Below are 14,321 nucleotides of genomic sequence, written 5' to 3'. Positions count from 1 at the left end.
TAGGGGATCCTGATGTCCGAGGTTTATCTGCTATGGGGGAATCAACGTAATCGTTCATTGGAGATTCCTCGTTACTAAAAAAAAATACCATCATCTGTAAAATAGATGACCCATAAACTAAAGAATTAAACACAGATTCTAATATATTGCTTGAGATTAGTTTCGTCTTTGGAGTATTTTTTCCATTCAATATTTCTCTAATTTCTACGCCACACTAACACAAAACTAATAAAACATACTATACAAAGATTGAACATTGCGACCTAAGAATTGAGCTTTCTGTACCTCACACTTACAAATTAATAAATTATAAGTCTATTATTATTATTATATTATATTAAATTAAATATAATATATAATATATTTATTAATTTAATATATATATAAAATTAAAATTAAAAAAGAAGTTACACCTACTCTTCTCCGTCTTTATGTGAATTCTTCCTTCCAAAGGTTAAGCGAAAAAGTTGCTGGCCATGATCAGTTTAAAAGACCATTGAGAGTGTGATCAATTATAACTATTTGTGGATAACGCTCTAAAAATGATTTACTTGATAATTATATGGCTTTATATAGTAATGATATGCATGCTCGCATATCCTGTATATGCGCATACAAGTGACTAGCATGGGCTTACCTCACACCTAGCCACTAAATTTCCTTGAAAGAAATCACAAGTGTTTAGTTTGTGCGTATCACAAAACTAGTGCCTAACGAGAAATCAGCACAAGAAGACTGTACAACCATATTGTGACACGAAATGACAGCTGGATGATAAAGGACGACACAAATGGCAGCACACGATCTCAACTTTATCAGCTTTTCTAACCAATTGTAAAGCCCAGCAAAAAAGATGTCTCCTTTTGTCCCATTGCATGGCACTAAAAGACAAAGAGACTCGACTATAAATAGGGCACCAAACCCTAGGTAAGAGGTGACACATTCACATACACATCTTGCATAAGATATCATCTCTTGATATTTAAACCCGCCGAACCGGAATTATAGCACTTTTTACCCGACTTACAGCTTAAAAAATCTACGCAATCACACGTAACGTTCATTGGACAATAAAGCTTAACGCCCCACTGAGTCATTACTTACCGGCTAACCCGATGATAGTGGGTCCACGTTTAACCACAAATTCTGAGATCATCATCTCCTATGAGAGTTATTCACGGTAATTCAAACCGTAGTGTGGAAGTCAAAAGACCCTTAAATCCCCCATCTTTGTTAACAAGTGCGGATCGAACCCCGTGGATCCAATCTATGCTTTATCATATGCTTTATCATATAGTGATAACATTATTAACCATGTCATCATTTATCTCGATAAGGTACCATCGTTGTTTCCCTTCATGCTTTATCTCGATAAGGTCTCGTGTTTTTTTACGCATAATCGTCGTACTGTTGACATATGGAAAATGGCTAAAAAGTGTAAGTACGCTATGAATACTATACTATCATGACTAATAACATCGTATCGTATTAACAATATTCAACGGTGCATAAAATTTGTGACATTTGAAACTTTAAACTTGTGACAATTTTAAAATTTTCCATGCGAAGACTATTGACAAGTTGCTTGGAAAATTCAATAACATAAAAAGTATAATATATTTGGTTTATCTTAGAAAGTTAAGATTAAAAAAATCAAAAGATAATATATCAAAGTTGTTATGTGTGGAATATTAGACATATAATTCAATGGTTATCTATAGTATCTATTAAAATCTTATAATGATGATGTTATTATTAGAATAATTCCTTTTGTAAATAAAAATCAAAAATAAAATCAAAAAATTTAAACATGGTGGGTGATGTCATTAATCTAAATAATTTTGAATAAAAATAAATCTTATTAATAATTATTTTAATTATTAAAATTAAGTATTTTGAATTATTTTAATTAATTATTTTGCATCGAGTACGAGAAGGTATAAAATCTATGTAAAATGAAACCAATTTTAAATTTATATTTTAATTTACACTTTTAAAATAAAATAACAACCAATATTATCTCTTATGATTGGATGTAGATTGTTTAATATGCATTTTAGGTGTTTGATGAAATGTTCAGCTGACGAGTTTCTTGGTCGGACTATGTGGTTTCACGAGTTATTAAACTAAATGACTTTAACATTTACGTTCACTTAATACCTAAAACATATCATTAAACTGTTTTGTTTAAACAAACCCGTGATTTCATGAGTCATTTCACTAGTAGTATTACCATTACATAACTATTTACTCCTTAATATATGAACTTTGGCCAAATAAATTTAAAATAAATATAATAGTCAATGGCATCCAAAAAAACACATTACCTTAATTAAAAATACATTCCCTACTTGTTATAAAGGCGGCGAAAAACATGAAAATATTATTGTAAAGACTTTTTTATTTCAATTGAAAGAGTTTTCAAGAATCTCTTTTATCTCTAATAAGAAAACAAATATGATGTCATAGTTATTTACAAAAACACATATGTCAAAATTTCAACCTTTGGATGAGTATAAATCAATTAATCTCAACCCTTAAAATAAGGTATGGCTTCATTTAGGATTTTAAGAGGCAGTTACGCTTCCTAATTACACAAGTGCCCACGTCGGTTTTCAATTGAAAGTTTTAACTGATTAATCAGTCAAAGGTTGATCCCTAAAAATAAAATCTTAAATACTATCGAGGTTTTCGCTTCTTCTCTACAATTTTCATGGACTTCTTCATCACAAGTCAAGTGTTCTCATATCAACAGTATCTTAAATCAGGTATGCAAAAATTGTTGTATGGTGTAAAAATCTATTTATGTTTGACTTGTTTGTTCCTTTCACAATGTTTTTTGGTTAAAATTTGATTCGTCATTAATCACTCACATGATTGCGAAAATTGAAGAAGTCAGAGAACCGATTGATCATTAATCAGGGTTAGTGTTCATATCAATTTTTATGAACAAAATTCATCAATTCTAACGATTTTCTGTTGCAAATCTAATTTTGTTTTTATTTAATTAAACGTTTTAATTTTATATTTTACTTTTGTGTTGGTTTTTGTATTTATAGTTGTGGACATTTATATCTTTGCTGGCGATAATTATGTATACTGATTTATTTTTTAAATTTCTTTGCTAGATCTATTAAATTGATATATAATATAATTTGTTGGAGTGAGGCTTTCAAGGAAGTTGCCATGGCGACTTATTATAAGTCCATTTACATATGGCAACATCACAATTTGCTAATTATTTGCAGTTCTCTGAAATTGTCTACAGGATAACAATCGTCATCGCTGTGTAATGTTAAAAGTCTTGAATCCTCGGCGCACGGACTATGCGGGGAAAGAGTGATGAAACGTTTATTCAAAAAATCTTGAAAGATTTTCGAAGAGAGTGAATTCAATATGAAATCAATTGTGTGATTAATTAAGAGTCAGGCTTAAGATAGGAAGAATAATAAGTAGAAGATATTATTCAAACAAAAAAACAGTTGAGAAGTTGAGATACTTTTGAATGCTATCATGAAAAAAAAAAAATTTCAAGAACGTCCAGGTACAAGCCAGTTAATTTACAAGTGGAAACGGCATGGATATTTCAAGGTTGTGGGTATGATCTCTGATGGTCGTTTGCGGGTTGTAGAACTCACTTTAAGAAAGCATATGCTACTACATAAAATATTATGAAAATTATGCCAAGGCGCTCGATTAGTGGGATAGAAGTTATATAGGTAATTAATTATTAATAAGAGACTTTTTAAAATGTATTGGATTTGCTTCACACATTGTACTTATCGTGTTTAGTACCAACCAGTGTTCAACTTTGAAAATCTTACCATGTGGATGTAGTGCTTTTCAAAGTTCTCTCGGCCTTTAATTTATCAGAATGGTCGATGGTGATACAATATTTTAAGATAGGTATGGTTATGCAAAAAGAAAATCCATGGTACCATCAATATACATGTAATATATATTTTCAGTTTACAAAAAGAAAAGTTATGGTTTAGGTTGCTGACTATAACTTAGAAACCGCTAAGCAGGGCATTGAGTATATTGATGAAGTACACAAGATTACAAAGAAGGTTTATTTACATATATTTGTTATCTTTGAGTTTATATATGTTTATGTTCCCCATGTTAGTCTCTTAATTTCATGCTTCTTCTTCACAGACTGATAGTGTAAATATTAGCAGAGATGTATCTAGGTAAGGGTGTGCAGCAGGCATTACTGAAGATGCTAGAAGGTCCTCTACGTGTTTTTTTATTATGTTCTGTATGATTATCTTGGATACATGTCAATGAATACTTACTTCTATGTTTTTGATTTATTTTTGACTCGACAACCTAGATGTGCTCACTTCAAATTGTCAATGCTGTTGTTGACAAAAGTGAGTTTATGAGTAACTATGAATTCGAAACCTTTGTTCAAAACCCAAAAAAAAAGATCTCCTATTTAATATTTTAATTAAAAATTCGGACTCACAATCGGACCTCATAAAATCATCACTTACTAAATCAATGGTAAGCCTTTGCCGTATATGTTATATTTTGATAATGTTTACATTAATGCTTACTATCTACTTGGTCATACACAAAATGTTGTCTACCTATTGTAATGTAGTTTGCTGGAGCTGTTCGGACTTACCGATTAAAGGGTTGTTGTTAAACCGGATGGACATTTATATTGGAGTATCATTTGTTCATTGAGAAGTTGAAAAATACAAGCGAAAAATATATAGGGGGTAATAGATGGAAATGGGTGGCTATGTTTCTATGTTTTACTTTTGGTCACCATTAAAGCCGGTTAAGATAAAGAAATCAAGAATCAAGGTTTGAAAAAGAAGCCGATTAAAGAATGTGATAGCTGAGATACACTTGAAAGCCATGATTTGAAGGTATACTGTTTTGGGTGTTTATACCTATTATTATTGTTTTTACGGTATTATATCTGTTTATGCTGCTTATTTTTCTATTGATAGTTCATTATTTTGGAACTTCGTTGATGGGACGAAGCTTGAATCTAATCATAATAATGCGACGTCATTTAAGTTCACTCTAGGTGAAGGTAAGTGTTATATTTTAATGACTTTTGATTACATAATTTGCGGATGTTGATTGTGCAAAATGTATAATTTACATAATATTAAGATTGTAAAAAAGGTCTAACAACAACAACAATACCCAATTCCGCGAAAATAGGGTATTGGGGAGGTGGAGTGTAGACAATCATTCCTCGTACCCTGGATTAGAAGGAAATCACTACTCCACTTGCGGGTATAGAACCCGAGACTAGATAAGATCGTCCCTCCCTCTATTCGAGAGCCAAGAGATTGCTTCCTAAAGAACCTCCTGCCAGAAATGCTTATCAAAACGAAATAGTGCGGGCATACGTACTAAAAAAGGTCTAACAGGTTGTCTAATTGGTCGTTGATACTTTTACACGGATCTTTTACTTCACCTTTAAGTGGGTTTTGATTTTGATTTTCTTATTTTTTTTATGTGGTCAATTTATGTAATTCACACGCACCTATTATATGGGTTTATGTTTCATAAATCGAATGTCATACGAGAATTCAATTATGAATGTAAATTTGATTTAACTCCATTCGTATATGAACCTTGAACATTTTGAGTTCCTTTTTCAGATTCATCACACATTCGCAACAGCAAAGAATTATATTTACTTTCACTTGCCTCAGGTCTTAAATACATAATGTCTCTTCTATAATGTTTTGTTTTATTTATTTCACTTCCTACTGGAACGAAAAGTGTATCTTTAGCTTTTTAATATGGCAGGAAGTGATGACATGGGATGGTCTATTTTATATGAGCGTATAACTGAAAAAAGAAAGATTATGAACCGAGAAATGCATGCAAATAATGTGGCAAGTGGTTCACCCTAAACTTGGACCCAACATACGTTTCACTTTATGTAGCGAATCATATATTATATCAGCAAAATCAGTTTATTGTTTCATTAAAGTATTATGTATTTAATGTGATTTAATTTCAGGTTGTTGCAACTAAGCCACTACCAACAATAATAACAGCAGTGGTATCTGCTTGGCCGTTTCTTCTTACAACAATGGATGATTGGACACATTTTTCTAAACTTTGGCAAGAGGAAGTTAATTTTCTATTTAGTTTGCTTAATGTTATAGTTCATATTTTCTAATTTGGTAATGCAGGTCGGTCTCTAATTTTTTGACTCTTTTAGAAAAGAACGATAGGTCTGTGCGGATTGCAGCTGGTGAAGCACTCGCTTTGATATACAAGATGGGAAATTTGTAAAAGTTTTGCGGTGGTGGTCCTAAAAGTACTAACGATACCTCTTTAAATAACGAGATTACTTCTCGGGATATTGTCCATATTCAGGGCTTGAGATCCAAAGTCTTGAATCAAGTTCGAGATCTTTCTGCTGAAGCTAGTGGAAAAGGTTCTGCTAAGAAGGATCTCAATAACCAATACAATCATTTCAAGGTTCTGCTGAAGCTTGATCTACTATGGGCGGGTATTTAAATCGGGTTGATGATGCTGTCAATGAATCTTTCAAACAATTTCAAGGTTCATAATCTTTCTTTTTCCGGTTATTCATTAGTAATTAGAAAGGTTTCAAAGGATGGAACTGACTTTCTGAACTAATATTCATCATATATATTTCCAGGCATGTGTTTATTTTAACAATTTATCTAAATAAAGATTAAGCTTTTCAAAAAATAGAAGGAAAAATATGTTAACTTTCATACTCATTTACTTTGTGTGTATAAATTTAATGCTTTCGATATGTTTTGCATTATTTAATATTGACAATTTGACATATATTTCAATATCAATACTATTACTTATATCATTGACACAAATAACTTAAGAATATATTTTTAGAATCTTATATGAAAAAATACCCGCGAATGCGCGGGTTATAAACTAGTTCTATATCATTTTAAAACGGTTTATATTTATATTTATATCTATATTTATATTTATATTTATATTTATATTTGTATTTATATGTGATCATAATGTCATTTTTTTTTAATTCAAACTGAGGAGATTGAAAACACAGCTTCTGTAGTTTCCAGGGCTGCGGATTCTGTCACTTTCAGTTGGGCCTGGAGCGTGCAGTCCAAATGGCGGGCCGAAGATGAATTATCCGCACTAATAGATATCGTCAAGCAGCACCGTCTTTTGAGTAATGAAAATGCATCTTGGATTTGGAAACATAATCACAGCGGGATATCTACCACGGACTCATGTATGCAATATCTAAACTCGATGTTAGTACCCTCCCCAAATCTCGCGAACCCCACTGATCAAAACCCCTTTGTCCCGCAAAAAATCGAGATCTTCATATGGAGGGCGAAACAAAACAAACTTCCCGCTCGAATTAACTCGACAAAAAAGGAATTGATTTACATTCAACACGATGCCTGGTTTGTGATGATGGATTTGAATCACTTCTCCACACCCTCTTAACATGTAGTAATTCAATTGACATTTGGAATAGAATTCGAAGGTGGTGGAAACTAGATCATGTACACCTCTCATGCCTCGCGGACCTCGCCAAATGCCAAAACGGACAATTAAACACTACTCTAGGCTCAACTATTTGGCAAGCAGTAGTTTGGATCACAAGCTATTGTATTTGGCTCCATCGTAACGATCGTGTATTTGGGAACAATAATCTTAGCTCTTCAAAGATTGTGTCGGATATTCAAGCAAAAAGGTTTGAATGGATTAATTGCCGTTGGAAGAAAGGAAATCTAGAATGGCTAAAATGGATTACCAACCCGAGAAGTTTCGATGCCAACCCCACAAAAGAAGGAATTGGTTAAGTGTAGGTTTTTTATGCCGGGCTCTCTCGATTCCTACTTGGCTCGGGGCTAATGTAGTGACCCGAACTTTTCCATGTTTATATATATTAAATGAAATTGTTATTTACATGATTAAGTGTTTCGAACATGTTAAGCAATCAAACTTGTTAAGACTTGATTAATTGAAATAGGTTTAATATAGACAATTGACCACCCAAGTTGACCGGTGATTCACGAACGTTAAAACTTGTAAAAACTATATGATGTCATATATATATATATATATATATATATATATATATATATATATATATATATATATATATATATATATATATATATATATATAGTTAACATGGTATTATGATAAGTAAACATATCATTAAGTATATTAACAATGAACTACATATGTAAAAACAAGACTACTAACTTAAGGATTTAGAAACGAGGCATATATGTAACTATTATAGTTGTAACGACATTTAATTGTATATATATCATATTAAGATATATTAATACATCATAATATCATGATAATGTAATAATTTAACATCTCATTTGATATAATAAACAATGGGTTAACAACACTTAACATGATCGTTAACCTAAAGGCTTCAAAACAACATTTACATGTAACGACTAACGATGACTTAACGACTCAGTTAAAATGTATATACATGTAGTGTTTTAATATGTATTCATACACTTTTGAAAGACTTCAAGACACTCATCAAAATACTTCTACTTAACAAAAATACTTACAACTACATCCTCGTTCAGTTTCATCAACAATTCTACTAGTATGCACCCATATTCGTACTCGTACAATACACAGCTTTTAGATGTATGTACTATTGGTATATACACTCTAATGATCAGCTCTTAGCAGCCCATGTGAGTCACCTAACACATGTGGGAACTGAAATGTCCCGTTCATATTGATTATAAACGTTCCATATTAATTGATTTCGTTGCGAGGTGTTGACCTCTATATGAGATGTTTTTCAAAAGACTGCATTCATTTTTAAAACAACCATAACCTTTATTTTATCAATAAAAGTTTCAAAAGCATTACGTAGATTATCAAATAATGATAATCTAAAATATACTGTTTACACACGACCATTACATAATGGTTTACAATAGAAATATATTACATCGACATATGTTTTTTGAATGCAGTTTTTACACAATATCATACAAACATGGACTCCAAATCTTGTCCTTATTTTAGTATGCAACAGCGGAAGCTCTTAGTATTCACCTGAGAATAAACATGCTTTAAACGTCAACAAAAATGTTGGTGAGTTATAGGTTTAACCTATATATATATATCAAATCGTAACAATAGACCACAAGATTTCATATTTCAATACGCATCCCATACATAGAGATAAAAATCATTCATATGGTGAACACCTGGTAACCGACATTAACAAGATGCATATATAAGAATATCCCCATCATTCCGGGACACCCTTCGGATATGATATAAATTTCGAAGTACTAAAGCATCCGGTACTTTGGATGGGGTTTGTTAGACCCAATAGATCTATCTTTAGGATTCGCGTCAATTAGGGTGTCTGTTCCCTAATTCTTAGATTACCAGACTTAATAAAAAGGGGCATATTCGATTTCGATAATTCAACCATAGAATGTAGTTTCACGTACTTGTGTCTATTTTATAAATCATTTATAAAACCTGCATGTATTCTCATCCCAAAAATATTAGATTTTAAAAGTGGGACTATAACTCACTTTCACATATTTTTACTTCGTCGAGAAGTAAGACTTGACCACTGGTCGATTCACGAACCTATAACAAATATGTGCATATATATCAAAGTATGTTCAAAATATATTTACAACACTTTTAATACATTTTGATGTTTTAAGTTTATTAAGTCAGATGTCCTCGTTAGTAACCTACAACTAGTTGTCCACAGTTAGATGTACAGAAATAAATTGATATATATTATCTTGAATCAATCCACGACCCAGTGTATACACGTCTTAGGCTAGATCACAACTCAAAGTATATATATTTTTGAAATCAACCTCAACCCTGTATAGCTAACTCCAACATTACTGCATATAGAGTGTCTATGGTTGTTCCAAATAATATATATACATTGGTCGATATGATATGTCAAAACATTTGCATACGTGTCTATGGTATCCCAAGATTACATAATATATTAGAATACATGTATAATACAATATAAGTTAGCTAGGATATGATTTGTATAGAATTGTTAATATTTCCCGTAGCTACAAAAATAAAAAAAATATCCAATCTTGTTTTACCCATAACTTCTTCATTTTAAATCCGTTTTGAGTGAATCAAATTGCTATGGTTTCATATTGAACTCTATTTTATGAATCTAAACAGAAAAAGTATAGGTTTATAGTCGAAAATATAAGTTACAAGTCTTTTTTGTAAGAGGTAGTCATTTCAGTCGAAAGAACGACGTCTTGATGACCATTTTGGAAAACATACTTTCACTTTGAGTTTAACCATGATTTTTGGATATAGTTTCATGTTCATAAGAAAAATCATTTTCCCAGAAGAACAACTTTTAAATCAAAGTTTATCATAGTTTTTAATTATCAAACCCAAAACAGCCCGCGGTGTTACTACGACGGCGTATGTCCAGTTTTACGATGTTTTTCGTGTTTTCAGGTTTTAAATCATTAAGTTAGCATATCATATAGATATAGAACATGTGTTTAGTTGATTTTAAAAGTCAAGTTAGAAGGATTAACTTTTTTTTGCGAACAAGTTTAGAATTAACTAAACTATGTTCTAGTGATTTCAAGTTTAAACTTTCGAATAAGATAGCTTTATATGTATGAATCGAATGATGTTATGAACATCATTACTACCTCAAGTTTTGTGGATAAACCTACTGGAAAAGAGACAAATGGATCTAGTTTCAAAGAATCTTGGATGGATTGAAAGTTCTTGAAGTAGAATCATGACACGAAAACAAGTTCAAGTAAGATTTTCACTCGAAATAAGATTGTTATAGTTATAGAAATTGAATCAAAGTTTGAATATGAGGATTACCTTATATTAGAAAGATATATTACTGTAAATAAGAAAGATTTCTTGAGGTTGGATGATCACTCTACAAGATTGGAAGTAAGCTAGCAAACTTGAAAGTATTCTTGATTTTATGAAACTAGAACTTGTAGAATTTATGAAGAACACTTAGAACTTGAAGATAGAACTTGAGAGAGATCAATTAGATGAAAAAAATTGAAGAATGAAAGTGTTTATAGGTGTTTTTGGTCTTTGGTGTATGGATTAGATATAAAGGATATGTAATTTTGTTTTCATGTAAATAAGTCATGAATGATTACTCATATTTTTGTAATTTTATGAGATATTTCATGCTAGTTGCGAAATGATGGTTCCCACATGTGTTAGGTGACTCACATGGGCTGCTAAGAGCTGATCATTGGAGTGTATATACCAATAATACATACATCTAAAAGCTGTGTATTGTACGAGTACGAATACATGTGCATACGAGTAGAATTGTTGATGAAACTGAACGAGGATGTAATTGTAAGCATTTTTATTAAGTAGAAGTATTTTGATAAGTGTCTTGAAGTCTTTCAAAAGTGTATGAATACATATTAAAACACTACATGTATATACATTTTAACTGAGTTGTTAAGTCATCGTTAGTCGTTACATGTAAATGTTGTTTTGAAACCTTTAGGTTAACGATCTTGTTAAATGTTGTAACCCAATGTTTATAATATCAAATGAGATTTTAAATTATTATATTATCATGATAATATGATGTGTGAATATCTCTTAATATGATATATATACATTAAATGTCGTTACAACGATAATCGTTACATATATGTCTCGTTTCAAAATCATTAAGTTAGTAGTCTTGCTTTTACATATGTAGTTCATTGTTAATATACTTAATGATATGTTTAATTATCATAATATCATGTTAACTATATATATATATCCAAATATATGTCATCATATAGTTTTTACAAGTTTTAACGTTCGTGAATCACCGGTCAACTTGGGTGGTCAATTGTCTATATGAAACCTATTTCAATTAATCAAGTCTTAACAAGTTTGATTACTTAACATGTTGGAAACACTTAATCATGTAAATAACAATTTCATTTATTATATATATAAACATGGAAAAGTTCGGGTCACTACAGTACCTACCCGTTAAATAAATTTCGTCCCGAAATTTTAAGCAGTTGGAGGTGTTGGCATATCTTCTGGAAATAAATGCGGGTATTTCTTCTTCATCTGATCTTCTCATTCCCAGGTGAACTCGGGTCCTTTTCGAGCATTCCATCGAACCTTAACAATTGGTATCTTGTTTTGCTTAAGTCTTTTAACCTCACGATCCATTATTTCGACGGGTTCTTCGATGAATTGAAGTTTTTCGTTGATTTGGATTTCATCTAACGGAATAGTGAGATCTTCTTTAGCAAAACATTTCTTCAAATTCGAGACGTGGAAAGTGTTATGTACAGCCGCGAGTTGTTGAGGTAACTCAAGTCGGTAAGCTACTGGTCCGACACGATCAATAATCTTGAATGGTCCAATATACCTTGGATTTAATTTCTCTCGTTTACCAAATCGAACAACGCCTTTCCAAGGTGCAACTTTAAGCATGACCATCTCTCCAATTTCAAATTCTATATCTTTCCTTTTAATATCAGTGTAGCTCTTTTGTCAACTTTGGGCGGTTTTCAACCGTTTTGAATTTGGATGATCTTCTCGGTAGTTTCTTGTATTATCTCCGGACCCGTAATCTGTCTATCCCCCACTTCACTCCAACAAATCAGAGACCTGCACTTTCTACCATAAAGTGCTTCAAACGGCGCCATCTCAATGCTTGAATGATAGCTGTTGTTGTAGGAAAATTCTACTAACGGTAGATGTCGATCCCAACTGTTTTCAAAATCAATAACACATGCTCGTAGCATGTCTTCAAGTGTTTGTATCGTCCTTTCACTCTGCCCATCAGTTTGTGGATGATAGGCAGTACTCATGTCTAGACGAGTTCCTAATGCTTGTTGTAATGTCTGCCAGAATCTTGAAATAAATCTGCCATCCCTATCAGAGATAATAGAGATTGGTATTCCATGTCTGGAGACGACTTCCTTCAAATACAGTCGTGCTAACTTCTCCATCTTGTCATCTTCTCTTATTGGCAGGAAGTGTGCTGACTTGGTGAGACGATCAACTGTTACCCAAATAGTATCATAACCACTTGCAGTCCTTGGCAATTTAGTAATGAAATCTATGGTAATGTTTTCCCAGTTCCATTCCGGGATTTCAGGTTGTTGTAGTAGACCTGATGGTTTCTGATGTTCAGCTTTGACCTTAGAACATGTCAAACATTCTCCTACATATTTAGCAATATCGGCTTTCATACCTGGCCACCAAAAATGTTTCTTAAGATCCTTGTACATCTTCCCCGTTCCAGGATGTATTGAGTATCTGGTTTTATGAGCTTCTCTAAATACCATTTCTCTCATATCTCCAAATTTTGGTACCCAAATTCTTTCAGCCCTATACTGGGTTCCGTCTTCCCGAATATTAAGATGCTTCTCCGATCCTTTGGGTATTTCATCCTATAAATTTCCCTCTTTTAAAACTCCTTGTTGCGCCTCCTTTATTTGAGTAGTAAGGTTAGTGTGAATCATTATATTCATAGATTTTACTCGAATGGGTTCTCTATCCTTTCTGCTCAAGGCGTCGGCTACCACATTTGCCTTCTCCGGGTGGTAACGAATCTCAAAGTCGTAATCATTCAACAATTCAATCCACCTACGCTGCCTCATATTCAGTTGTTTCTGATTAAATATATGTTGAAGACTTTTGTGGTCGGTATATATAATACTTTTGACCCCATATAAGTAGTGCCTCCAAGTCTTTAATGCAAAAACAACCGCGCCTAATTCCAAATCATGCGTCGTATAATTTTGCTCGTGAATCTTCAATTGTCTAGACGCATAAGCAATCACCTTCGTTCGTTGCATTAATACACAACCGAGACCTTGCTTTGATGCATCACAATAAATCACAAAATCATCATTCCCTTCAGGCAATGACAATATAGGTGCCATAGTTAGCTTTTTCTTCAATAATTGAAACGCCTTCTCTTGTTCATCCTTCCATTCAAATTTCTTCCCTTTATGCGTTAATGCAGTCAAGGGTTTTGCTATTTTGGAGAAATCTTGGATGAATCTTCTGTAGTAACTAGCCAATCCTAAAAATTGACGTATATGCTTCGGAGTTTTTGGGGTTTCCCACTTTTCAACGGTTTCGATCTTTGCCGGGTCCACCTGGATACCTTCTTTGTTCACTATGTGACCGAGGAATTGAACTTCTTCCAACCAAAATGCACACTTTGAAAATTTAGCGTATTGTTTTTTTTTTTCTCAATACTTCTAGCACTTTTCTCAAATGTTCTTCGTGCTCTTGATCATTCTTTGAGTAAATAAGTATGTCATCGA

The 14,321-nt window shown here is 32.4% G+C and overlaps 1 long non-coding RNA gene across 12 annotated transcripts; it reads left to right on the top strand.

Moving 5' to 3' along the window:
* Nucleotides 1–2,634: 2,634 nt before the first annotated feature.
* On the top strand, nt 2,635–7,920 carry LOC139866125 (uncharacterized). Of its 12 annotated transcripts, XR_011765264.1 has the most exons (6): nt 2,942–4,232; nt 4,610–4,883; nt 4,968–5,053; nt 5,634–5,687; nt 5,785–5,873; nt 6,002–6,726. It is a non-coding gene; the product is annotated as an uncharacterized lncRNA (long non-coding RNA). The 12 variants fall into 12 exon arrangements; XR_011765267.1 differs by having other exon boundaries at nt 2,942–3,906; nt 3,996–4,070; nt 4,159–4,232; nt 4,968–6,726; XR_011765265.1 differs by lacking the exon at nt 5,634–5,687.
* Nucleotides 7,921–14,321: the final 6,401 nt, after the last annotated feature.

The sequence above is a fragment of the Rutidosis leptorrhynchoides genome, chromosome 9, assembly GCF_046630445.1.
Source record: "Rutidosis leptorrhynchoides isolate AG116_Rl617_1_P2 chromosome 9, CSIRO_AGI_Rlap_v1, whole genome shotgun sequence".
Lineage (NCBI taxonomy): Eukaryota > Viridiplantae > Streptophyta > Magnoliopsida > Asterales > Asteraceae > Rutidosis > Rutidosis leptorrhynchoides.
This window is presented reverse-complemented; position numbering and strand designations above follow the sequence as displayed.